Source organism: Heteronotia binoei, chromosome 2 (genome assembly GCF_032191835.1).
Source record: "Heteronotia binoei isolate CCM8104 ecotype False Entrance Well chromosome 2, APGP_CSIRO_Hbin_v1, whole genome shotgun sequence".
Taxonomy (NCBI): domain Eukaryota; kingdom Metazoa; phylum Chordata; class Lepidosauria; order Squamata; family Gekkonidae; genus Heteronotia; species Heteronotia binoei.
This window is the reverse complement of record NC_083224.1, coordinates 80,772,234-80,799,261: the sequence shown is the minus strand read 5'-3', so window position 1 is coordinate 80,799,261 and position 27,028 is coordinate 80,772,234. Positions and strand designations below refer to the sequence as shown.

General features: G+C 42.4%; 1 protein-coding gene across 2 annotated transcripts in view; it reads right to left on the bottom strand.

Annotated features, from left to right (window-relative positions):
• USP49 (ubiquitin specific peptidase 49) overlaps positions 1–26,673 on the bottom strand; it is an 84,113-nt gene extending 57,440 nt beyond the window's left edge. For both annotated transcript variants that reach the window (XM_060231410.1, XM_060231411.1), the window contains exon 1: positions 26,609–26,673. The gene's annotated coding sequence lies outside the window, so the exon portion shown is untranslated. The remainder of the gene's footprint in view (positions 1–26,608) is intronic.
• Positions 26,674–27,028: the final 355 nt, after the last annotated feature.

Sequence of the window (27,028 nt, the reverse complement as noted above, 5' to 3'; positions counted from 1 at the left end):
CTGAGGGTGATCGTTTGGTTCAGAAATGTGTTTTTATCTGTCTTAAGAATTAAAGAAGTATAATTAACATAACAATTATCTCCACGGAAGCAACCTGGCAGTCATACTGAGCAGCAAATTAAAAATAAAAATCATTTATCAAGTGTCAAATACCTCAAAAATGTTATCTGCTATTCAATATCTTTCATTATAGATTTTGGTTCAGCAATCCATCCTATTAGAACTGGTGCATTCTTGCAGCAATGGAAGAGTCTCTTTTGTCAACAGAAGGCTCCTTGCAATAGAATAACACACTGGTGCCAGCAGAACAGACTGGAAAAATCTTAACTCTGTGCTTCAGTCCACTAATGGCAGAGCCTTTCCTTGGCACAAGGATCCTTCTCTAGTACAAGAGACATGTCAGCCTGATGGAAGGCTCTTCTGCTACTACAAAATATTAATAAATCTACACTTATATGTAACTCCTACATGAAGCAGGAAGGATATATTATTGGAAAATGCTTTCAGACATTGCACAAAAGCAGAAGCCAATACGGTATACAAAGAGTGCATAGGGATCAAAAATTACACCTAATGGATAAAAATTCATGTTCTGCAATAGAAGACAACATGTTCTCAAAGGTTTTAATATTGTTTACATACATGCATATGTGTTCACATATACAAGGCTACACTGCTTAAATATGAAAATCAATTTCTATTACAAAACAAAGTTACTGTATCTATGATTTCTCAGAGGCATTTTTATAGTATCTCAGGATCATGTATATACAGAAACACTGCAGAAGACCTAATCACAGATAAACATGGGACTGTGCATCTTTAACAAGAACCTCAAAATGACATATACTGTTCCTCTCTGCCCATTCTAGCATCACAACCCTGAGGTAGATTAGACTGAGAGATAATGACTGGCCCAAGACCTTATAATGACAGGTTACTTTATACATCACAGTGCTGTCACTTCAAGCTTAAAAGGGCTGCTTAGGAACAAAAACTGAGCCATGCAGAAGCAACTCAGAGCTGCCCTACCAGAGCCTTAAACCAGGCCAGTAGAATGCCCGCCCTAATTTCAGTCTTACTTTTAAGGCTGACATGAGATGCTCACATGCCACCAGTGTTTAGGGAATTATACCAAACACACTGCAATCACCAGCTGCCAATACAAAAGCTGCATTCCTATGTAGACTGGCAAAGGAATTCGCCTAAGTAAAATCAGGCATTTATTTCTGAATAAAGATGGGCTGGACTTGACTGAAATAACTATTAGCTTCTATTTTAAAATATTTCCCACTCAGTGCATCTTATAGCATATGACCAACAGCAGTTTTAGTACTACATGTGAGGTGAAGTTACTTTTCCTGTAATTTATTCCTCTGGATCTACGTTCACAAGAAATAAAGAATAAAATATCACCAGTGACATTCTGTTGTCTTTGCAAAACAATGGACCTCTGTTAGATGATTAATAAGATTTAATCGTTTGTAGCTAAGTACTAAAGCATCTATCAAAACAGCAGTACAACACAGTCCAAACACAGATCTGTCAAAGCTCAGTCCAAACACAGTCAAAACACAGATCTGTCAAAGTTCAGTATGCAAAAGTATACAGGCTGTGTCAAACCTCCACCAACAATAAATTCCAAATTCAAGAAGTGTGGTAACAACTGGAGAGCATGGAATTTCAAGGATTTTACCATAAAGTGGAAGATTGCCAGGAAGCCACTTGTGCAAGACCTCAGAGAGAAGCCACGAATAGAAGGCTGTAGAGTGTGAGGAACAATGAAAAGAGCATCTAACTGCGATATTATCTAGTTAAAGTAGTACAGTGATGAAAAATTTATGGCAATCAGCATATGGGACAAGAAACAATTTAGCATCAAAATTTCTCCTGGCAGAGGAAAGCACACACAAAGATCTGCTGTCCTAGCAACTCTGACCCCTCAGCTGGATAGTAAAAGAAGAGTTCCCAGCTAAGAGCAGGCACTGGCCTCTTTGCCTCCTTAGCTGCCATAAATGCCAAGTTGAACTGAAAGCATTCCCTACATTTCTCTCCCTTAATTTGAAATAATTATTTTGAAAAGTCATTACCAGATGTATAAAACTAACAACATGGAAATATTTTTAAAGTGATGAAGAAAAAGGTGTGCTATTTGCACACAGTACTTTTTTTTAGCAATACAAAAAATTTTGAGTCCAGTGGCGCCTTTAAGACCAACAAAAGTTTATTCAAGGTATGAGCTTTTGTGCGCAAGCACACTTCTTCAGATTTTTTAAACAAGTTAGCTTTGACTAAATATGTTCCTCTGCCACAGGAATGCTGAATGAATCTGAGGATGTAAAATAATAATACTAGTAGTAACAACAGCAACCACTACCCACTTGCAGGCAACCATAATCTAGGCCAGTGGTTCTCAACCTGGGGCCATATGGCCCCCAGGGAGCCCCAGGATATTCCAAGGGGGCCACAGGTAAAAATTGCATAAATGGGGGGCCACAGCGGGAAGTGAGAAGTGAAGAAAACAGAGAAGTGACCAAAAAAAGAAAACAGAAAAGACAGTGCGTGGGGTGCTGTTTCTTCATACAAGTGTAACCCTGAGTCCACTAGAGGAGCTAAAGAGCAGGGGTATTCCATATAAGGAAGAAAAAGCACAATTTCCAAACAGTTATTGGGAGGCCTGAAGGACTCCAGATTTTGTTATAAACCTACATATTTGATATTCTAGGTATGAGAATTCCTTATACTTATGTTAATTGGCTATCAGTATTTTGATTGTTGTTGTGAATGTTTGTAACGGATGTTATATGAATCTTCTGAGAGTTATTGGAGGGCCTGAACTGCCCTACAGCTTTATTATACAAGAATGTATTCATAGGCCAGGGCTACATGGAACTTTTGAAAGGAGGAACTGACAGACCAAGACAGCGCAGAGCTTCAAGGGTGTTCACCTTCATGGGACTATAGAAGTCAGAAAGGACTGAGCCCCTGATCAGGTTGAACACAGCAGGCCTGAACTGTTACATGTTAATTGAGGTGGGATCCCATTGTCAAAGACTTGACCTCCGTTAACTGAAAAGTTTTCTTTGGTATCCCTGTTTTAATTAAATTAGAGTTACACAAGTATTACTGTGAAAAGAGGTATGTTGCTGCATGCAAGAGTTCTGCATGTAATCTTCAGGTGTTTTAAGCCATTGTGTTTGCCATTCGTTTCACGGTTGCCATGTTCAGCTGCTTCTCATTGTAAAGATCTATTGGGATCAGACATAATTTTTCATTTGTGTTTGTTCAGATGTTCTGACACTGTTTTATTTCTGAGAAGTGATCTTCCTTATTAGTTTGCAGTTGCAAACATACATAATATTTCAATTTCCCAATAAGAACTGCATGTGTACATTTTGTGTGGCTTGCTGGGGGGAAAGTGGAGATGACTGGGGAAGGCAATGGCAAACCATCCCATAAAAAGTCTGCCGTGAAAACGTTGTGAAAGCAACGTCACCCCAGAATCGGAAACAACTGGTGCTTGCAAAAGGGACTTTTCCTTTCCTTTCCTTCCCTTTCCTTTCCTTTCCTTATGCTTCTTTGTTCCCTGGGTATTTACAAACAAAACATTGAAATAACTACCTTCAAGCACAACACCTTTATTGGCATATAAAATATATACCTTTATACCAGTAGGACAGGGGGGCCACAGGAAGGAAACAAGGACAGAAGGGGGCTACGGTCGGAAAAAATTTGAGAAACACTGATCTATGTTACTCAGAAGTTTCATTTATTTCAACAGGATTTACTTATGATATGATATGACAGCTTCCCTATAATATGGTTGTAGCAATTAATCAAGTTTGTTAGATGAATTAACTGTGATTGTAATAACGTTTTAGCAGTTAATTATTAAATAGTGATAAGTGGGTAGGGAATCTGGTCAGAGGAACGAAGAATTGTTATTTTAGCCCTGATTAGTCTATTATATTGACTACCTACTTTAATGGATTAATTTTATTGAGATTAATTAGAAGTTTTGAAGTTTACAGGGAGGGTTGTCAGTGGGTGGGTTGGATTGGGCCTGGGTCCCCTTGCCCAGGGCTTTGTGCTGGGTTGTCATCAACATGCAGATGACACCCAGCTTTATCTGTTGATGGACAGCAATCCAGACTCCGCCCCAGATCATCTGGCTGAGACATTGGAAGCTGTGCCTGGATGGTTGCGACAGAGCCAATTGAAGCTTAATCCAACTAAGAGGGAGGTCCTGAACCTGAGCCGAGGCAGAGTAGAATTGGGTATCTGGCTCCCAGCCCTGGACGGCGTGCACCTCTTGTGCTGGCCCAGAAGGTGACAAGTCTGGAAGTGACTTTGGATGCCTCACTTTCCATGGAGGCCCAGGTCACTGTGGTTGCCAGGTCTGCTTTTTATTACCGTCGGCAGATCAGACAGCTAGTGCCCTATCTCTTCCCTCAGGACTCAGCAACAGTGACCCATGCAATGGTCACTTCTAGGTTGCACTACTATGACTTGCTCTACGTGGGCTTGCTCTTGGGGCTAATCTGGAAACTCCAGTTGGTGCAAGATGCGGTGGCGTGCCTGCTAACTGCATTGCCCTTCCGGGCAAGCATATGGCCAGCATTACGCCAACTGCACTGGCTACCCATTGAATACCAGATTTGTTTCAAGGTTTTGGTACTGACATTTAAAGCCTTGCATGGCCTGGGACCAACATACCTACAGGACCGCCTCTCCCCATATGTGCCCCAAAGATCTCTACATTCAACTAATCAACATCTACTGGTTGTCCCCGACCCAAGAGATGTCCGTCTTGCCTCCACCAGGGCCAGGGCTTTCTCTGCCCTGGCTCTGGTCTGGTGGAACAAGCTCCCAGCAAAGATCTGGGTCCTACCTGAGTTGCTATCTTTTTGTAGGGCTTATAAAATGGAGCTGTTCTGCCAGGCCTTTGGGTGAGGCAGCGGACATCCATAACACATCTAACTCAGCTTCCCTTGTTATGTCATTCTACCTCGTATTGGGCCTACTGCTATAGCATTGATATGTTTTATTGTGCCACAACTGCTTCTTGTTGAAGTTGATTTTGTTTTAATGGTGTGTTTTTATTAATTAATTACAGTGATTAATTATTGTTATTGTTGAAATGTTGCATTCCACCCTGAGCCCATTCGCAGGAAAGGATGGGATAGAAATAAACTAAATAAAAATAAATAAAAAGTATGAATGCTTGGGATAACAAGGAAACAGATGGAAAATATATTAAGTTTGCCACCTACTCCTTATTTACGGAAAAGAAAGGATGTAGCATACCTGAAAAAAGCTGTTAAGGATAGAATATTTCATAAAGTATTGGAAATATTCTAACACTTATAATATGTCATTTTCCTATGTTTTCAGAAGGTGTTCCTTAATTTGGAGTTATTAGGTCCCAATCCTACAGTGCAATTTTTAAAATACAAGTGAGGACATAAAAACATCAAGCAGCCCACTGGTCCCCAACCTTTTTGGCACCAGGGACAGGCCAAAACACAGCGCCCCTCCCGTCGCCCCGCCTCCATTGCCCCCCACATCAGAGTGTGCCTTGGCACTGCCCCTCCCCCCATTTCGCCTCCCCTCCCCCGGCTGTGATGCGCCTGCCTCGACCTTTCCGCTCTGCCTACTAACTCCCCCCGCCGTGATCACAGTGCGTGGTGCCTCGGCTCCACCAGCTGCAACACAGCATGCATCTTATCCTTCTTCTAAGAACGCGCTGAAGGACGTTTCTCCCCCTTGCTTTCCAGAACTGGAAGGGAGGGGGAGCCAAGCCTCCTCCAGTGCATTCTTAGAAGGATAAGATGCACGCCGCATCGCTGCCAGTGGGGCAGAGATGCAGCGCGCTGTGATCACATTGGGGGAGGTGGAGCGGAAGGGACGGGACAGGAAGGGAGGGGGTAGCCTCATTTTGGGCCACAGCAAAAGTTAAAAGTCTGGGTAAAAAGGAATGTTTTGACCTGAAACCTAAAATAAAAGTTTTGCAGGAATGCAATCTGAAGGACTCAGTCAAACTGAGGTGACAGGAGATGTTCTAAGACTACTGGGCACAATTAAAAACTAGTAAGTCACTGGATCCAGATGGCATATAATCAGAGATCATTTTGTAGAAAAAGAGGTACTCATTAGCATAACTTGTTTGTATAATTCATTTGCATATGCCACCCCCACCCCCGACTTCAGTAACTTTTGAATTGGGACTTACCAAAGAAGATTTTGATTGCCAACAGAGATTTTCTGACACAAATCTAACAACATTCTGATACTGGTTCTGATATTAAAAAGAAAGCATCTTTAGCATACTGATGAAAGAAAGAAAGAAAGAAAGAAAGAAAGAAAGAAAGAAAGAAAGAAAGAAAGAAAGAAAGAAAGAAAGAAAGAAAGAAAGAAAGAAAGAAAGAAAGAAAGAAAGAAAGGAAGGAAGGAAGGAAGGAAGGAAGGAAGGAAGGAAGGAAAAGTTGGGAATAAAGCAAACAAACAGGGAGAAAGAAAAACAGAGACAAGGAAGGAAGGAAGGAAGGAAGGAAGGAAGGAAGGAAGGAAGGAAGGAAGGAAGGAAGGAAGGAAGGAAGGAAGGAAGGGAGGGAGGGAGGGAGGGAGGGAGGGAGGGAGGGAGGGGGAAATAAAGCAAATGGACAGAAATAACTAAATAAATAGAGAGGGGGAGTGGGAAAATAGACAGGGAGAAAAAAAGAGACAGGCAGGGAGGAAGTTGGGAATAAAGGAAATAGACAGGGAGAAAGAAGTGAAGGACAGAAAAAAGAAAGAGACTGGCCCCTCACAGCCACCTCCACCCCACACTGAGGGCCAAGAGAAAGGAAATCCAAGATTTTCTGTGCCACTGACTGGAGCAACATACTCTGTGCTGCACAGGAGCCTGGCTGCTCTCTGACTGCCCCCTACCCCTGCAAGGAAGAGCAGCCACCTGCTGCCACCCCAGGAGAGTCCAGGCCTAGGCTTCCCCGGGTCACCTGGGGCCAGGGAAGGCCTGGCCCAGTCCAGATGCTCTCCGCCCCCCCCCCCCCCCCCCAAAGGAGCAGCCACTCACTGCTGCCCCGGGAGAGGCCAGGCCAGGCAGAGGCCATGGGGGAGGGCAGAGATATGTGGGGAGGACGTGGGGGTAAGAGATCTTCTGGAGTGGTGTTCCGGGCTGTTCTGGCCCAAAATGAGGCCTGCATATAACACAGGATTCTTTAGGAACAAAAATGGGATATGTTACTTATTGCTAGGGTTGCTAGTCCCCAGAGGGAATGGGGATCCCATGATTTCAGGGGCTCCTCCACTCGTTGGTCAGCTGGCCGGCATGGGGAAGCCCCACACCCAAAACCAGTCACCCCTTCTTCCTCTCAGTCAGCCCTCTCTCTTCTCTTCTGTCAGATTTAAAGGGGCCTCCTGTTGATCAGTGGGAGCATGTGGCCCACCAATTAACTGGAGGGCCCTTTCAATCTGGTAGAAGGAGAGGGAGAGGGATGGCTGGTGGCCACACATCTGCACTCCAAGCAGTGAATCCACCACAGTGAATCCAGTGTGCCCCCACTCCTCTGAAAGCATTTAAAGGGACCCTTTTTGAGAGTATGGTCTGTGCGTGCCTGAATCACAGCTTGGGATTCAGGTGCATGCAACCCCTGCTTTCCAAAACCATTTAAAGGGACCTTTTAAATCAGGGGTGTCAAACTCATTTGCTATGAGGGCCGGATTTGACATAAATGAGACCTTGTCAGGCCGGGCCATGTGTATCATAAAATGTAATGCCAGGTAGTGGACATATAAACTTTATAAAGGGCACAGACATACAATTAAAGATTTTTTTAACTTAAAATAAAACATGCTTAAAATATTAGCAGACTTGCAATATTTTGTTTTACAGTCTCTGATAAATCTCACCTCTTACTATGAATTATTGCATCAAAAACTGCAGACAATGTCTGTGCTGTACCAGTCTTGAATATGTGCTGTTCAGGTGTGCACATCTGTAAGTTGCAAACCTACTTTTGATTGACATTCATTACAGACATCTCATGGTCAATGCTTTGAGCCTAAGACTCAGAGGAACATGAAGCAGCTGGGCATTGTGAGCTTCTGTACAGAAGTTGCTTCACGAACTAGGCAAGAACATGTGAAAGCACCATGGCACAGACTGAGGGCTTTGTGCTTGTCAACAAAACCATAATTTCCCACAGAAAAATGACTATAACTAAAAAAAAATACAACTTTCCCCCCAAAAAACAACTACAAGAACAGAGGGACAGCCATGTACAGTGGTAAGAGTCAGCATACTATCTGGGAATTCTAAATTCAAGACCCCCAACTAAAGGAAAACGTGATAGAAAAATTAAGGAAAATTTGCTGGGTAAACCTGGAGTGGAACACACTCTCAGCCTAATGCTGATATTTCTAAATAGTTCACATGCTTTCCTATTGAGAAAGACTGGAGGGCATGAGTACAGAGAAAAAGAGGAGGGGAACCCAGTTACACCCATAACAAGCCTAACAAAACTCTCTCTCTCTGTAGCAAGGCAAAAAGCTCATACCTTCACTAAAACGTTGCTAGTCTTAAAAACACTCTTTGTAGCTCTCCTGATGGTGGTGACTGGCAAAAGAAGCTCTAGCTCCTTCTTTCCTTCCCTGGGGCATGAGGAGGGGGAGGAGCCTCAGCCATTAATTAGAAGGAAGAGCAGCTTGTCTCAGTAGCTCTGCAAGGTGATTAATTGAGCCTGGCAAACTTAATCATCCAGCAGAGCTATAGAGCCAAGCTGTCTTATTGGCTGAGGCTGCTCCTCCCTCCTCCTCCCTTTGGGAAAAGGGTGGGGGGAGAGGGAAAGGCTGCTTTGCTGCCTGGCTTATCCGGGGAGAAACACAAAATGGCGACCAAAAAAAGCAGGCAAGGGAAAATGAAGCAGATGACAGCCAGTTGCTGGAGGGCCTGATTGGAGCCCTCTGTGGGCCTGATCTGGCCCACAGGCCATGTGTTTGACACCCCTTTAAATGCTTTGGGGAGCCGAAAGTGCCTGAATTCCAAGCTTCAAATTTGCCGCTTGGGATTCAGGCACGTCCCCAATGTAATTATGTCACTTCTGAGTGATGTTATCACATGGGGGGGCATCATCACCTCCTCCAAGAATGCCTCCTAAAGTCCTCCAGTGGGGAGGAAGCAGGACCTGACAACCCTACTTGCTGTTCAAATCAGCCTCTGTGCCCAAGGACTGGAAAACAGCAAATGTTACACTGATTTTTAACTAGGGGTCCAGAGGGGAACCAGGAAATGACAGGCCTGCTAGCTTAATGCCTGTCGCAAGTAGATTAATAAAGCTGTTAAAAGACAGCATTATTAAACAAACAGAAGAACAAAGCCTGCTGAGAGAAACTCAGCATAGCTTTTGCAAAAGGAAGTCGTGCCTCACCAACCCCTTGGGAGTTCTCTGAGAAAGTAAACAAGCATGTCGATAACAGTGATCCAGTAGATATTATATATTTTGATCTCCAAAAGGCTTTTGATAAATCACCTGGTCAAAGAATCCTGAGTAATTTTAGTAGTCAGGAGATAACTTCAGAGGTCCTCTTATAGGCATTCTCTGCCTGAGAGGAGAACTAAGCAAGGGCATCCTACAAAGACAGGAATTGGGGTGAGCACTACAATGGTCAAGCATGCAAATAATACAATACTACTTAGTATGATGAAAATCAAGTTGGATTGTAAAATGCTCCAGATCACAGAGGTGGCCAAACTTGCTTAATGTAAGAGCCACATAAAATAAGCATCAAATATTTGAGAATCACAAGACATGAACAAATATTACACACATGTCTTTATTAAAACTCTTAATACTTTCTTTGCACAGAAAGGTAGAATACATATCTGTGTGCTTTACAACACAATCATGCTGGAAGGAGACTTTTTCAAAAACAAAAGCTGGAAATAACATTCCCCATAAGACCAGCATAGGGAAAGGTTAGGGAATTATTTTTTTTTACACCAGTGGAAGAAAAAAACACACATTTACCATATAAATAACTGGCCACCGTTTGCATCATCTTTTTGCCTTAACAACAAGATTGGTAAATATAGCTCCTACAAGAGCTATGAAATTAAAGGGGAACCCTGTGCAGCCCTCTTTAATTCTGTCACTCCTTCCAGTGGCTCCCTCAGCTCTTGTGCTCTCTTTTCTCTCGCAGAGTCAGGCTGAGAGAAGGATCTCTCACTCAGAAGGTAGAGTGAGTCACAGGCAGTCGGCCTGGGGAAAGGGGCTGTGGTCCCTGACAACTAACAGGCATGGGGAATACAGGTAGCCATGTTAGGGTTTATTTTCATTTTCCTTTATCCACTGTTATATCTATTAAGCACCTTGCCTTGTTTAAATACCCATCCCTGTATTAATAAACCTTTATCTTTTTTAGTGTTTTCGGCCTGGTCATCACGCCTGGTTTTTTTCTTGGCTTAAAAGGCATTTTGGTTGGACTTGGGAGGGTACTCTGGGCCTTCCCAAGGGACCATCAATCCAGAGTGGTGGCAGTGTAAGGCAGCAACCCACTGGGTTCATGACACCAACCCATGGGTCAGTGCTCAGAGGATGACTGAAGTTCTGATGCTAAACATGCTTATTTGAGACTAAGTCTGCATTACGTTTCTCCTTGACCTCTGGGAGTCGCACAATATGTGTGAAAGAGCCACCTGTGGCTCCTGAGCTGCAGTTTGGTCACTCCTGCTCCAGAAGAATCTACACAAACTGGGTGAGTGGACAACAATGTGGCAAATGAAGTTCAATGGAATCTTAGGAACAAGCAAATTTAGTCTGAAACTGAGATGGATAGGGACCTTGGGGTTATGGTGGATAGTTCAATGAAAGTCAGCTCAGTATGCAGCAGAGGTGAAAAAAGCAATCTCTGCGCTGGGGGTTATTAAGAAAAGGATTGAAAATCAATCAGCCAGTATTTTATTGCACTAGTATAGATCTGTGGGCAGCCTCATTTGGAACACTGTTTGAAGTTCTGGTCAGTGCATCTCAAAAAGGACAATGCAGACTTGGAAAAAAAGAACAGAAGATTCAACTAAAATGATTAAGGATTTGGAGCTCCTTTCCTATGAGGAAAGGCTAACGTGTCTGGGGCTCTTCAGTTTAGAAAAAAGGCAACTGAGAGGGAACATGCTAGAGGTTTATAAAATTATGCATGGGACATAATTCTACGCATAATTCAAGATTTCTTTACTCAACAAATGATCAAAACATGGAATTAATTGTCAGAGAATGTAGTTATGGTCACAAGGTTAGATGGGTTTAGCCATATTCACAGAGGACACAGGGACCACCACCCATGGTGACTAAAGGGAACCTCCATGTTTAGAGAAGAAGAAGATAGAAGATATTGGATTTATATCCCGCCCTCCACTCCAAAGAGTCTCAGAGCGGCTCACAATCTCCTTTACCTTCCTCCCCCACAACAGACACCCTGTGAGGTGGGTGGGGCTGGAGAGGTCTCTCACAGCAGCTGCCCTTTCAAGGACAACCTCTGCCAGAGCTATGGCTGACCCAAGGCCATGCTAGCAGGTGCAAGTGGAGGAGTGGGGAATCAAACCCGGTTCTCCCAGATAAGAGTCCGCACACTTAACCACTACACTAAACTGGCTAGAGGGGGGGAATATCAGTTTTGGGAAGCAACACTGGCAGGGCTGGCACCAAATTTTTGACACCAACGTGAGGCCCCTCCATCTGCTGGAGCCTGTGAGCAATTGGGGCTCCTATCTGCACCCCCTGCTCTGGCCGCCAAGCAAGCAGAGGAGGAGCCACCGCCATCACTTCCTGAGCTCAAGAGCCAGTTGGGGAGCCTAGAGAGTCCTTGACCCGCATCTTCCAGCCTGGCTAGACCAGCATGTGAGCAGTGGGGACAGGAGGGGGGGCACCTCAGAAGGTCGCTCTTGCCTGCAGGCACCCAAGTTGGGGGCGGTTGAAACTCCCCTCCCGCTGCCACCTGTCTCCCTCTGCTCACCCCGGGGTGGACACTCCACATGTACTCTTGCTGGTGGCCAGGCTGCTCTGGGGAGTATGGGGGGTGAGTCAGGACTTCGAAGCAGCCAGGTCTCATGGGGGCCCTGGCCCTTGTGGCTTGTTGATGCTGAGGAGGGTGGTGGAGAGGTGGGCAGCAGCAAGGGCCAATGCGGCAGTGATGGGCATGAGTCAAGGGCACCTCACCGCACCTCACCTGCCTCTGCCCTCAGGTGGCATGCTGGAGGGGGAGTGCACATGTTGCACTCCCTTCCCCGCCACCACCCACCTGCAGCACTCCTGGTAGGCCACCAGGCTGGATGGAGAGGCAGGCGGCGGTGAGGATAAGTGCAGTGGCAAGGGGCCTGAGGTGGTATGCTGGGAGGGGGCATCCACTGCCCCTGTGACCAGCACTGGCCCTGAACACTGGGGGAAGCTTTTGGCCTCTATGCCCTATTGTTGGCCCTCCACAGTAAGTGTTCAGTCACTGTATGAAAGAGGATGTTCAAGGGGCAGAACATCCCATAGGTTATGTGCTACTATGCTCACACACATTTGCTCATATGCTTTCAGAATGATCTGAAAGCATATTATGCAGCTGTATTGGAAAAGCTAAGCTGATCTGGACGTGGCCAAATAGGGTTGCCACCTTCTTTTATTGACCCTGTTCCTGTGTCCTCAGCACCAGACTGGCATACAGAAGAAAAACTTCACATGCTTATGCCATGCCATGCGGGGAGGGCGGGATATAAATAAAATGTATTATTATTATTATTTTATAAAATGACAGGAAAAGAATCAAGATTAAAAACCTGGCAACTGTAGGGGACACATAGTACCAAAACACTGATGCAAGAAATAAAGGACATGGATATTCGATATAATGAAAGAAAAAGCAGCATAAATAAAGAATGCAAGGAGACAAACTTTAACACACACAAATTATCCCAGTTCCATAATATTTACCAGCATTATTGCACTGGATTTCACTATATAGTGGAAAGAATGAACAGGTCAAGGAACAAAATGTGAGTCATTTTTTAAAACTCAACAGGGAAAAAACAGAACCACTGTTAAGACCACTGTATACATTCGCACAGTAAAACCTCCCACATTCATCTTATATTGAGTCTCCTTTTTTAAAGTTCATATCAAATGGTTTGTGGTCCCAAGCCAATATACAATATTCTCATATATCCAAAGTGAAACAAAACAATATGTACATGTATACAAAGGTCCCAAATAGCAAATTATCCAAAAACTACAAGTATGTTGGTCTCACCCCTGCAAAAATCTCCTCTTTAATCAATATCTATACGCCCAAAGTTCCTTAAGGAGTAGACCATTGGTTCATGCAAAGTTCCAAAAACCAAACGATGACACACTTCCAGGTATTGTATCACGTTTCAACTGGATCTTCATCCAAGTTATATTGGCTTCCAAATGGGACCCAATGTCAACAGCATTTCAGATAGACAAAGGTTCATGACATAAGGTGGAATCAATATGAACAAAAAGAGAGCCGTTTTTTAAAAATAATGCATTACCTAAAAAGTGAGCCATAAAAAAAAAAATCATGCATTACCTAAATCCAGAAATGGTATTAGTCCTTTAACAAAGGGCAATGCAAATTAAAATCAGCTTTAAAATATTTTAAAAATTCATTAATGAATTGATTTAACCACATCGTAAATGTGTTTAGCATTGCCATAACACATCCACTATCAGATCTAAGTTTAAATAATAAAGTTCCATGTCTGACTACAAGGAAAACTGTACTTATGTTCAATGGCTTACCACCACCATCTAAAAACCATGTCTGCGTTACACCTTTAAAACATGTTATAATATATTTGAATAATATAAAGTTTCATAAAATGATTGCTCTTTTCCAGATTTTTTTTCATCCCTGCTCTATGCCCAATCAGAACAATTTTACATTCACTAAGATAAGGGTGAGGGTGGGAAAAAGAGAGAGCTAGTCTGTAAAGAATGTCAGAATTACATTAACAAGCTGCTAAGCAAGGACACACATTTGGAGAGCTGAACTGTTAATTTTGTTATATGTCGACAATACAACAGCTGAGGCAAAAACTTCAAAGGGTTTATCAATTTCCTTTCCCCCCTTCTCCTTTTCCAACGTGATTAACTGAGAACCTGCTAAAAGAACGGCACTGAGACATACTTTTCATATGTCCCTCCCCCAGTCATTAATGGTTCTTTCAGAGAGTATTATTCACCAAGGTAGAGGACCACAAATAATTTATTGTATTTTTAAAGTAATACAAATATTCAAATCAGTTTCTCCGTATATAGTATCCTATAAAACTCATCCTGTGCTTATGTTTTGAGTTGGAATTTAGAACCTCTACGTTGCCCCTTCTGATTTGGAACTCAGTAATCTCAGATTCCAAGACAGGCTGTAAAATTCTCCCCTAATGAATTGCTAGTCTTGTTTCAAAAATTACATCTAGTTCAATACACTAGCTACTAGAAAACAAACAAAAAATGTTAATGTGTCAAGTTTAAGTTTTGGAAAGCAAAAAATACAATAGCAACCTTAACTCTTCACATTTGCATTTCAAATAGCGCTGGAAATGCTGGACACAATTTAAACAGTGATTCCCAATGCTCTTTCATTCAAGGCTTTTCCTGCCCAAGAAGTGTGCAAAATACAAGTGGGTAGGAATCAGCAGAATCTATTCTCATAAAAGCTTAATTGTCAACAGGACACATACAGTAAAACCATTAAAGATGAAAACTACAAAACGACACCAAAAAACCCCCATGCCTAACATAAAGCCCTACAATATCTACTTAGTTTTAGGACATATTAACACCACTCATGTTCCCAGTCTTACATATTCTTAGCTTTCATTTTGCTTTCCTAAGCATGCACAGTATTGGGAATATGACTGACGTAAATATGCCCTAAAACTATGCATTCATATTTTTATATATCTGATCAGGAATAATCATAGCTCATTGTTTGCAGTGCCAACAGAAGGACATTAGGCCTTCAATTCAGTTTCAGGTACAAGGCTTTTTTTGAGCAGGAATGCAGTTCAGGCTGGCCTGGCATCAGGGGGTGTGGCCTAATATGCAAATGAGTTTCTCCTGGGTTTTGTCTACAAAAAAAGCCCTGTTCAGGCATATCTGCTGAAGAACTCTGTAGCACCAACTCAACCCTCTGGTTCCACCAGCCAGAGCAACAACCATCCCATCCCATTGTTAAAGCTTGATGTTGAAGTAAAATTGGTGAATTGGAATGTTTAGTAGTGTTGGGAGAAAACATAGACATTGTGGGAATTTCAGAAACTTGGTGGAATGAGGAGAATCAGTGGGACACGGTGATCCCTGGATATAAGTTATATCGGAAGGATAGGGAGGGAAGGGTTGGAGGTGGGGTGGCTCTGTATGTCAGAGAGGATATACGGTCCAGTAAGACTGAGGTCAGAGAATTAGATTCCCTTTTAGAAATGCTTTCGGTTGAAATAGAGGGCCCAAAAGGAAATTTAACTATGGGAGTTTGTTATCGCCCACCAAATCAAAAGAGAGAGGACAATTATAATATGATGGAAGGATTAAAGATAGCGGCTAAACGTAAAAACTGTGTCGTAATAGGTGATTTTAACTACCTGCAGATTGATTGGGTCAATATGTGTTCTGGTCGAGAGAAAGAGATTGAGTTTCTTGATGCTCTCAATGACTGTGCTATGGAGCAGATGGTCTCAGAACCTACCAGGGGTGGGGCGATCCTGGATCTGGTCCTAAGTAATGCCCAAGACTTGGTGAGAGATGTAGAAGTGATTGCGCCGCTTGGGAACAGTGACCATAATGTTATTGATTTCACTGTTTGTATAAATAGGGAGTTGCCCAAAAAGACCGCCACAACCACATTTAACTTTAAAAGGGGTAAATTCTCTGAGATGAGGAGGCATGTGAGGAGGAAACTGAAAAGAAAGGTAAATACGGTCAAACCCTTAGGGAAGCTTGGAGACTATTTAAAACTATAATCCTAGAAGCTCAGATAAAATACATACCACAAGTTAGGAAAGGCACAAACAGGTATAAGAAGAGGCCAGCATGGTTAACAAACAAAGTAATGGAAGCTGTAAAAGGTAAGAAGGACTCCTTTAAGCGGTGGAAAACCAGTCCAAGTGAGATTAATAAAAGGGAACACAGGCAGTGGCAAATCAAATGCAAGACTGTGATCCGGCAGGCAAAAAGGGACTATGAGGAGCATATTGCAAAAAACATAAAGACCAACAATAAAAATTTCTTCAAATATATTAGAAGTAGGAAACCAGCCAGGGAAGCAGTGGGGCCCTTGGATGACCATGGGGTAAAAGGATTACTGAAGGAGGATGGGGAAATGGCTGAGAAGCTGAATGCATTTTTTGCCTCTGTCTTCACTGTGGAAGATGAGAAGTGTTTGCCCGCTCCAGAACCACTAATATTGGAAGGGGTGTTGAAAGACCTGAGTCAGATTGAGGTGACAAAAGAGGAGGTCCTACAACTAATAGACAAATTAAAAACTAATAAGTCACCGGGTCCGGATGGCATACATCCGAGAGTTCTGAAAGAACTCAAAGTTGAACTTGTGGATCTTCTAACAAAGATCTGTAATCTTTCATTGAAATCTGCCTCTGTTCCTGAGGACTGGAAGGTAGCAAATGTCACCCCCGTCTTTAAAAAGGGTTCCAGAGGAGATCCGGGAAATTACAGGCCAGTCAGTCTGACTTCAATACCGGGAAAGTTGGTAGAAACCATTATCAAGGACAGAATGAGTAGGCACATTGATGAACACGGGTTATTGAGGAAGACTCAGCATGGGTTCTGTAGGGGAAGATCTTGCCTCACTAACCTGTTACATTTCTTTGAAGGGGTGAACAAACAAGTGAACAAAGGAGACCCGATAGATGTTGTTTACCTTGACTTCCAGAAAAGCTTTTGATAAAGTTCCTCATCAAAGGCTCCTTAGAAAGCTTGAGAGTCATGGAGTAAAAGGACAGGTCCTCTTGTGGATCAAAAACTGGCTGAGTAATAGGAAGCAGAGAGTGAGTATAAATGGGCAGTCTTCGCAGTGGAGGACGGTAAGCAGTGGGGTGCCGCAGGGCTCGGTACTGGGTCCCATGCTCTTTAACTTGTTCATAAATGATTTAGAGTTGGGAGTGAGCAGTGAAGTGGCCAAATTTGTGGATGACACTAAATTGTTCAGGGTGGTGAGAACCAGAGAGGATTGTGAGAAACTCCAAAGGGATCTGTTGAGGCTGGGTGAGTGGGCGTCAACGTGGCAGATGCAGTTCAATGTGGCCAAGTGCAAAGTAATGCACATTGGGGCCAAGAATCCCAGCTACAAATACAAGTTGATGGGGTGTGAACTGGCAGAGACTGACCATGAGAGAGATCTTGGGGTCGTGGTAGATAATTCACTGAAAATGTCAGGACAGTGTGCGTTTGCAATAAAAAAGGCCAACGACATGCTGGGAATTATTAGGAAGGGAATTGAAAACAAATCAGCCAGTATCATAATGCCCCTGTATAAATCGATGGTGCGGTCTCATTTGGAGTACTGTGTGCAGTTCTGGTCGCCGCACCTCAAAAAGGATATTATAGCATTGGAGAAAGTTCAGAAAAGGGCAACTAGAATGATTAAAGGGCTGGAACACCTTCCCTATGAAGAAAGGTTGAAACGCTTAGGGCTCTTTAGCTTGGAGAAACGTCGACTGAGGGGTAACATGATAGAGGTTTACAAGATAATGCATGGGATGGAGAAAGTAGAGAAAGAAGTACTTTTCTCCCTTTCTCACAATACAAGAACTCGTGGGCATTCGATGAAATTGCTGAGCAGACAGGTTAAAACGGATAAAAGGAAGTACTTCTTCACCCAAAGGGTGATTAACATGTGGAATTCACTGCCACAGGAGGTGGTGGCGGCCACAAGCATGGCCACCTTCAAGAGGGGGTTAGATAAAAATATGGAGCAGAGGTCCATCAGTGGCTATTAGCCACAGTGTGTGTGTATGTGTGTATGTGTGTGCGTGTATGTATGTATATATATATATATATTTGGCCGCTGTGTGACACAGAATGTTGGACTGGATGGGCCATTGGCCTGATCTAACATGGCTTCTCTTATGTTCTTATGAATAGAATACTTCAACACTTACCCCAGATGTCCTTATTGGTAAGGTTTTAATAACTTGGTTCACAACTAAATCTGCTTTGAAAACCTGACCTCTGAATTTCAAAGATATTACATTGCACATCTTCATTTGAAAATTAAACCAGAATCAGATCTATTTGGCCATGTTTACCAATTTATTTCAAAATATTCTTAAAATATTTTGTCTCCACCATAACTTGTAAAAAAAGAGCATAATTAAGAGCCTCTCTTTTATCACAGTTTTAAAAGCTTGAGTTCTTGCTCAACACCGCCATATGCAGAAATCAGCTTTTAGGAAATGATGATTTTTTCTAAAACACAAAATAGTATGGTGGTATTTCTAAGAGTCCAAGAAAAAAACTGTTTGTCTTAAGGTGCCACAAGATTCCTGTGTGTTCTTGCTGCAACAGTGTAACCTTTCCAGAACTTTCCTTCCTTGTGCCTATCTGTACACACTGAATGCTGAATCCTGCACAGGGCAGGGATACACACTAGATCATTAACTACACAAGATTATCCAGGGGGCCACAATATTTTCAAATGACTGTGTAAAAAGGTGTTCACAGCACAACCATTTTTTTAAGCTACAAAACCCAATAAGGTCAAAAAGAGACTGCTAAATAAATTCCAAATGAACAACAAACATGAAATGAAGAATTGGCCTTACTTGCTAACAATCCACAGGGGTAAAAAAATTAACTAGAACCTATCATATATAGAGATAGCAGACAACTAAAATTAAAGTCTCTAATTAGTTTTGCTTAGCAAAAATTCTTCATCACACATTTTATGAAGGCTTTACTATCTTCATTTTTATTTACACTGCATTGTTCTGTCAAAAAACTCTCCATGGAGCTATGTCCAATACCATCCAAACCAAGCCCTGATAATCCTTGCAAACAAAACTAATCCAGATGAATCATATACTAACTTTTCATCTTTTACCAATTCTTAAATACATCCATTTATTAAAAAAAAATTCAGGCACCTTCCAGCAAGTAACACTTTATAGACTTAACAAAATTCATGGCAGGGCATGAAGAAGTGAACAGTGACTGACAAAAGCTCATAATCTGTCACATATTTTGTTAGTCTTTAAGGTGTTGCTGGACTCTTGCTCTTTTCTACTGAAAATATATTAAAGAACTAGTGAAGTATGAAGGAGCAAGTGGCATATATTTTCAAATTCCACAACCTACATATTCAGTATCGTTAACAAGACACTCATTATCTAATATAATGTAAATAATTGTAATTTGTAAAAAATTTAGGGGAGTACTTTTATGAAGAGAAGGCTGGTATCTGTTGCTAAAGCTCTATTTTCTCATGCATTCTTACATTAACCTAGCATTAGGTGCAATCACTTTTGGGTTCTGCTTACTACTTACTCTTCTCAATTACTTGCGCTACAGGCAATGGATTACACAAATACTCTTTCTCTTATTACCATTATTACTCCCTTGCTCCCCACATTCTGAATAATGATACAGTCAAAAGTCACCATTATATGCCTTCTCTCCACTAGCAAATGGCTCAAATTTAACAGAAGTAGCTATGTTTAAAACTTGCATATGTTTGTCTGCCAAACAAGTGAGCCAAAGCCATAATAGTCACTGCCATAACGGGAAAATCTGGGACTTTTGTATTTTCTTGGAGAACATTTTGCTTCAGGCAGTTATTGGTGATATGACTATGCCCCCCAGAAGCAGAGAGAACATGTGGAATTCTGTTTTCTTGACTCTCCCAACCTTTCCCATCCAATAAGACAGGCCTTCTTTTTCTTGCTTTGTGCGAAATCCATGTGATAGCAAATCAATCTGCATCAAGAAGTGGAAGCCCCGTTAAGTCTTCCCCGCCTTTCATGCCCTGCTTTTCTTTCAATGCACTGGCCTACTCATCCTTCTTTTAGGTTCCTACTCTACTTTACTGATACTTACTTTTCCAGGCCTTTCCTTTCTTTTTTTCTACTGCCTGCTCTGTCCCCCTTTGTTCCACATTCCTTAACTTAGGCCCCAGTACTCACTTTCAGTTTCTTCTCCCTTTCTGATTTATTATTTCCACTCCTCTCCATCTCTACTCAAAGCCTGTATAACTTCACAGTATCTCAGCCAGTGGCTGGAAGGGGAGAGCCAGAAGATTGACAGGCAGCAACGTCAATTTTTACTGTTAAATTGAAATTAAACGGAGCACACAACCAGAAAATAATCACATAAGGAGACTGAGAGATCCCTGTGTTTGTTTATTTCTGAGCTTCCACACTACTGTTAAACCAAAGAATCTTAAACTAACATCCACATAAGATGGCACCTGGGCATGTTTACTGAGTCTGGAGGTTTTGTTGTAGGTACCATTTATTCCAAAATGTGTCTAATACTACACTCTTTATACTATGGTTGCTAGTGGGGACTGGGTGTGGGTGAACATTTTAAATAGGGTCTGTGAGGACCCTATTTAACTCAGGACAGCTTGATCTCCTTGAAGACTATCAACAAGGTTCTGAGTTCTGTAAAGTGTATAGCTTAGACCAGGGGTGTCAAACTCATTTTTATGAGGGCTGGATCTGACATAAATGAGACCTTATCAGGTCGGGCCAGGCCATGTGTATAATTATTTAAGATTAGGTAACAGAGATATAAACTTTATAAATAACACAGACAAACACAAAGATTTTTTTAAAAAAAACTTAAAATAAAACATGCTTAAAACATTAGCATTTGTTGGCCATAAAGGTGCTTTCTTTGTATTTCTCCCATGGATTCCAGGAAACTGGGCAAAGGAAGCTCTGACTCTTTCCTTCCTTCCCCAGGGGACCAGGAGGGGGAAGAGTCAATAGAAGGAAGAGAGGCTTGGCTCAGTAGCTCTACTGGGCAGTTGAGAGAGCTTGGCAAAGCAAGATTTGCCTCCCCCCCTTCCTCCCCAAAGGAGGAGCCAATAATAGAGGTTTTGCTTTGTAGTTCCTGTATGATTGAGCAAGCCTGGCAAAGCAAGCTGTTATGCAGAAGGAAGCAAGAAAGAGGGTGAAGGAAGCAGATGAAGTTGCTCGGGGGCCTGATAGGAACCCATGTTTGACACGCTTGGCTTAGACCCTTGCCAGTCATGGGTCTTGAAATCTTGAAAGGACTCATTTTATATTCCACCGTGCAGAATTAGTTGTGGAGATTTACCTCACTAGTACTGAGCAGGCAATGATGAAATCACTATTTAAAAAGCCCTTGTAGGTTTTTCAAATGCTGGCCACATATAGGCCACTTTCTATTTTTCTTTAAAGCAAATTGTGGTTGAGGAGCTCCAGAAGTACCTAGATGACATATCTTCCCTTGACTCATTTCATTCTGGATTCAGGCCTGATTTTAGGACAGAAATGGCATTAGCCATTCCTAGTTGTGATTCTTATTGAGAGCTAGATTAGGCAAATGCCTCATTTCTAGACTGCCTTGATTTTATTTATTTGCAAACTGTAATCTTTCATACTGTAATCTTTCACCTGCTGCTTCGAAGGTGTTTAAAATGTTGCATTGGAATTTAAGATGTGGCCTTGAGATAGTTTGTGTCTTTTTTAGCCAATGATATACAGAAGGTAGCTGGAGGAAACAAGTTGCCTATGATGTGGGATCTGTCATGGCGAATACTACAAGATCATTTGGAACTGGATGTCACCAGTATGCAAATGATACACAGCTATACTTCTCATTAAATAAGCCTCTGGATGCTGCAGTCTCTGTCTAAGGCTAGGTCTCGATTGCCATAATGAAATGTCTGAATCCTGACAAGATGGAGGTGATGCTGGTCAGCAAGGTGTCTGTGTTTGATGGGAATATGATCTTTACTGTGGATAGGGTCCAGATCCCTAAAGCTATCTGTTATGGTCTCCCAGGTCTTGTTGGTTATCATTCTTTTATTAGAGAAGTAGATGACTAAGAATATGCTTTTTCCAGCAGCACTCAGCACAAAACATGTACCCCTCTGAAGACCATGTATCTTCCCATGCTGACTGAGTAACATCCTGTTCATGGGGCTGCCCTTGAAAATATCTGAAAAACTTCAACTGGCACAGAATGTGGCTACCCAATATAATATCAGATGTTAACCAGAGGAACATTTTATTTCTATTTTAAAATCTGTTACTTGACTGCCATCTTGTTTCTGGGTTCTGTTGAAGGTTCTGGTACTTAATTTTAAAGCCCTTCATGGCCTGAGACATATATACCTGAAGAATGACATGACCTCACTCCCTATGAGCCCGCATGATTATTTCACTGAACACTATAGTAACATTTGTTGAACATGTGTTCCCCAAATGAGTGAGTACTTGCTGCTCAATTACTGGGTTTTCATTGACTGCTCCCATCCTCTGGGATGATACCCTAGAGCAGGGGTGGGGAACCTTTTTTCTGCCAAGGGCCATATGGATATTTATAACATCATTCACAGGCCATAAAAATTATCAACTTAAAAAACACTGCTCCGCCGAGGGAGAATGATTCAAGCCAGCAAAATTAATGCAAATAATTGTTTTTCTGTTTGAAGTCATGTGGGGAGAGCCTAATCTGTCACATACACACACACGGCCCACCGCCCTAGGCAAATACATATATCCAAGGCTTTTTGTAGAAAAAGCCCAGCAGGAACTCAGTAGCATATTAGACCACATCCCCTAATATTAGCATATTAGGTCACACCATCTGGGATAATCAAGTGCAAACTGAACTGTGACAGTAACTTTTCCAGGCCCTGCAGCAATTCTGGCTGGCCAGCCAGGCCCCGGGAGGCTACCACATGGCTTGGTTCGGTCCAGCAATCCCCAAGGGCCATACCAAATGACCTCAAGGGCTGTATATGGCCGTCGGGATGGAGGTTCCTCACCCCTGTTCTAGAGGAACCTAGGAGAGCTTAATCTTTGATGCAGTTTTGTAACAACTGCCAGGACTGTTTAAATGGACTTTTGGTGTCCCTTGACAGCAGAGATGTCCAAACGATTGCTATGCCTTTGTGATGGGCAGCAGTCTCTTAAATGAGAATTATAACTAACGATTGTTATTGTCTGTGTTGTTTTAATGCTTATTTATTCTAGGTGTTTTTTCCCCAATGTTTTTTCACTTGCCTCAGGTCCCAGTTATCTGGGGAGAAAGGTGGCATATCAATATTTTTAAAAAAGAAATATTCCCAGTGTTGGGACTGTCTCCTGATAATGCCTTCTTAGTACCTCAAATAAAGACAAATGCATATAGAAGCATTCTCAGTTCCTATACTCCATTTCTGGAACACTGCTTATGTGGATGTTTGCCAGATCCCCAGGACGCAATGAAATGTGTTAAGTAGGCTTTTAATGGCTAAGGCAGGGCTAGAATAATCCCAGATGCCTGGTCACCCTGAAATCTAAAAAAAAACAAAAATACAGCAAATGCCTAGAAGCTGGAAATTTTTCACCATAAGACAGATCATTTTTATCTGATTTTCAATAGCTAATGTACAAAATTAAATAAAAGGTTTACTTTAACTGATTTATTCATCTTCTCTCAACTACAGCACATGTGCCAATGTTGAGGTGTTCTATTCAGTTTTCCTTTAATAACACCGCTACCCAAAGGCAACAGATCCCTGGAGAAACCTTAGAGTGCATCTGAAATTTAGCAGCTTGAGTTTGGCATTGCAATTAGGTTTTATATTTTTAAAGTAGCTGCCATATATATTAAAGGATAAAGTCAATGAAATCAATACATCAATGAGATAAATACATCAGTTTTGCCATTATATCAGAGATAAATGCATCAGTTACTAGACAGCACATTTACATTTTGAAAAGAGAAGTCTACTTTCCTTGTCTATAGTTACAAATAAAATGGCATGAAATCGTGATTCCTTCAATCAGCAGCGCCTGGTAAATGACTAGAATTGTTTTTAAATATGCACTTAGTATTTTTTTACTTGGATCCTGAATAACTTTTAGACCCTTAAAGGAACAAGAGGACTTATCTGATTCAAATCACTAGCTTTAAGATTCTGTGCACAAGTACCACCAACCAGTGTTCCCTCTAAGCTGAATTAGCATGAGCCAGCTCACAGTTTTTTAGCCTCCAACACACATTTTTTTCTTCGCTCAGGAAAAATGGCCTCAGAGCAAACTAAGTAGAATTTTTGCTCACAAGACTCCACAGTTTAGAGCGAACATTGCCACCGACCCAACAAAATTGTTAAATTAAGCTTGGGACCTACAAGTAATTAAACAAAATAGCATTAAATTCAAATTTGTTTCACACACAAAAAAATAACTACTTTTGCCTTCTTACACTGCAATTTTCTTTTAAATGTGATCACCACCAACAAAATATGGCTTCTAGAGAATAAGAGCAGCAATATAAAGAAACAGAGATACCTAACCTGGCATCTGTTTTACTATTTTCTGCACCACCTGAAAAAACAATGAGTGTAGAACTGATGTGTGTGTGGGGGGGGACTTCATACCAAGCGGAGCTTTTTTCCTGGAACATCCCAAGGTGCTGGAACTCTCAAGAGGGAAAAGAAGGAGAAACACATGGATGCCTCCCTGAACATTTAAACATTTTTGAGAATTTTGTTTGTGCAAGAGGTTCCAGAACTCTGTTCCACAGTATTCCCCCAGGAAAACAACACACCCTGATACCAAGTAAATGAAATGCTCTTTCTTCCTTCTTAGTAAAGCATCAGGAATCCAGCAGTATCTTAAATGGCTAGAACCCCAGTCTTAACCCCGCTGTCTTTACATTCAGCAGGTGACTGCAAAAGGCTCATTTATGTAATATGCTACCAATTCAAGATATGTTCATTCTACAAAACAACTAATCAATTTATGGAGGGGAAACAAACTTCAACAAACTTCATTTGTTTCACATGTGCTGAAGCTTTTTAAGAAACAGTTTGTTAAAATATAACACTTTTCTTTAACTTTCACGAGATAAGGTATACAACATTTAAAATAAGGATCATTTTATCAGCAGCACTGTGTGAAAAACGATTACCATTCCATTCTTTTTATATATGAAGGCAGTGTAACAGCATTGCCTTCAACAGCATAACTGTTGTATGACAAACAGCATTTGCAGAGGAGTTATTGCAAAAGTTGAACACATCTCATAAGGCTAAATATCCTCATTTGCAATAACACCAGGGACACCCAAGTTCCATCATATGATTTTCTCTCAAACAACTTCACCAGCACTGCTACGCACACAGTCACAAGAGCAACAGTAAAACTCTTTTTGTCAAATTATTTTCATACTAATGTATTTAATTTGACACAGGAGGAAGGAAATGCTACAAGATTAAAGGACAAAAAAAATCAATGATTAAGAGGACAACACTCTGAAAGGGAGGAAAAGTTAGTAACATCACACTTGAAATGAACCACCTAAACATCTTACTTCAGGCAAACAAAGAACTACAAGCAGCTTAGCAGCATCAATATCTACCACCCTACTGCCCATCACTATCCAAGTTATCTTCAGCACTGCCCATGCTAATACCTCCAATAATATAATTACTCCTTACAGTCCTAGCTCCATTCTGGTTACTTCTCAGTACTTCTTTGAACTCCTGCTGCTTCCCAGCAATGGAGGACCCTATTAATTTCACTACACTCACTCTCAAACAGCTCCTTGTTCAGCAACTACACCACACACATCCAGCTTTTAGTTCTTCTCTCCCTTGACATTGCTTTAGCTTTATTTCCTATATTGTTCTCAGTTAGTTGAAGACGGCACCCCCCCCCCCCCCACACACACACACTTATCCCCTGCTGAGCCCTCTGGCTCCCCACACCAATCCTGCGAGTTTGATATGCCCCTAGGTCCACAGAAGGGTAGGGCACGACCCTATAATCTCTGTTCATCCAACCGGGGTGGAAGTCCGTTGTTAAGCATTTAAAGCTAGTATCTTTGCCTGTCCAGCCAGAGGCGTAAGGTAAGTCTTCTCAACTCTCCTCCTTTTCAGTTGGTGTTGATGCTCTTTCCAGCCTTCACACCAGGCAAGAGCCCTCTCACAAGGGGTCAACGCCCCCCCTCACATTTTAGTGCACGAAACCTTCCATATCGGTTACTGTGAGGAGTGGGGGGGGGGGTGTTAAGGGTCTTCCTCAAACCCTCCACTATTTCAAGAAGGGGGGGGGGGTCGAGATCTCTTCCCCTCTGTCGGCCTGGCCAAAGGGGCATCTGAGATCCCCTCCAGGCCAAAGGCAAGGCTTAAGCCACACAATCCCACACCTCCACTTTAGAATCTAAGCCCCCAAGGGGTGGAGCACCCTCGAACCTCCCACCCCAATTCGGGGGTCAAGCCCCCCCCTTCCCTGGGTCACACGTGAGGCCCCCCGCTCCAACCCAGGTACGGGTCCTTCCCTCCCCCCGTTTAGGGTCTGAGCCCCAAGGGGATAAAGCTCCCGCCTCCCTCCGGCCCCTTTATTTACCGCCATCATCAGCACGCGCGAGCTGTCACCAAGCGCGAGACACCCCAACCGGTGCCTGACACGCCCCCTCCCCGCCATTGGCTGATGACCACTCCCCGCCCCGGACTGTCATTGGCCGAATCGCACGCCACACATTCTTTCCTTCCCACCTTCGGCTGGTGGCGCCGTACGTCTACTCGCCATTCAACGATCTAGTTTAGGCTCCCTGCGTAAGGAGGCTCCTGGCAGTTTTCTTTGACCGTTTTTTCTTCTTAACGCCAAATGCGTAACGGGAAAGAGCGGGAATCGTTTCACTAATTTACGCTAGTGACGCGTCGGAAGCTATGTGTGGGAGGGGAGGGGGTTATTTCAGGAGATTCTTTCCATGCAGCTTATTTTAACAGCGTAGCTGAAAAGCACGAATTCCCTTTCTGGTTAACG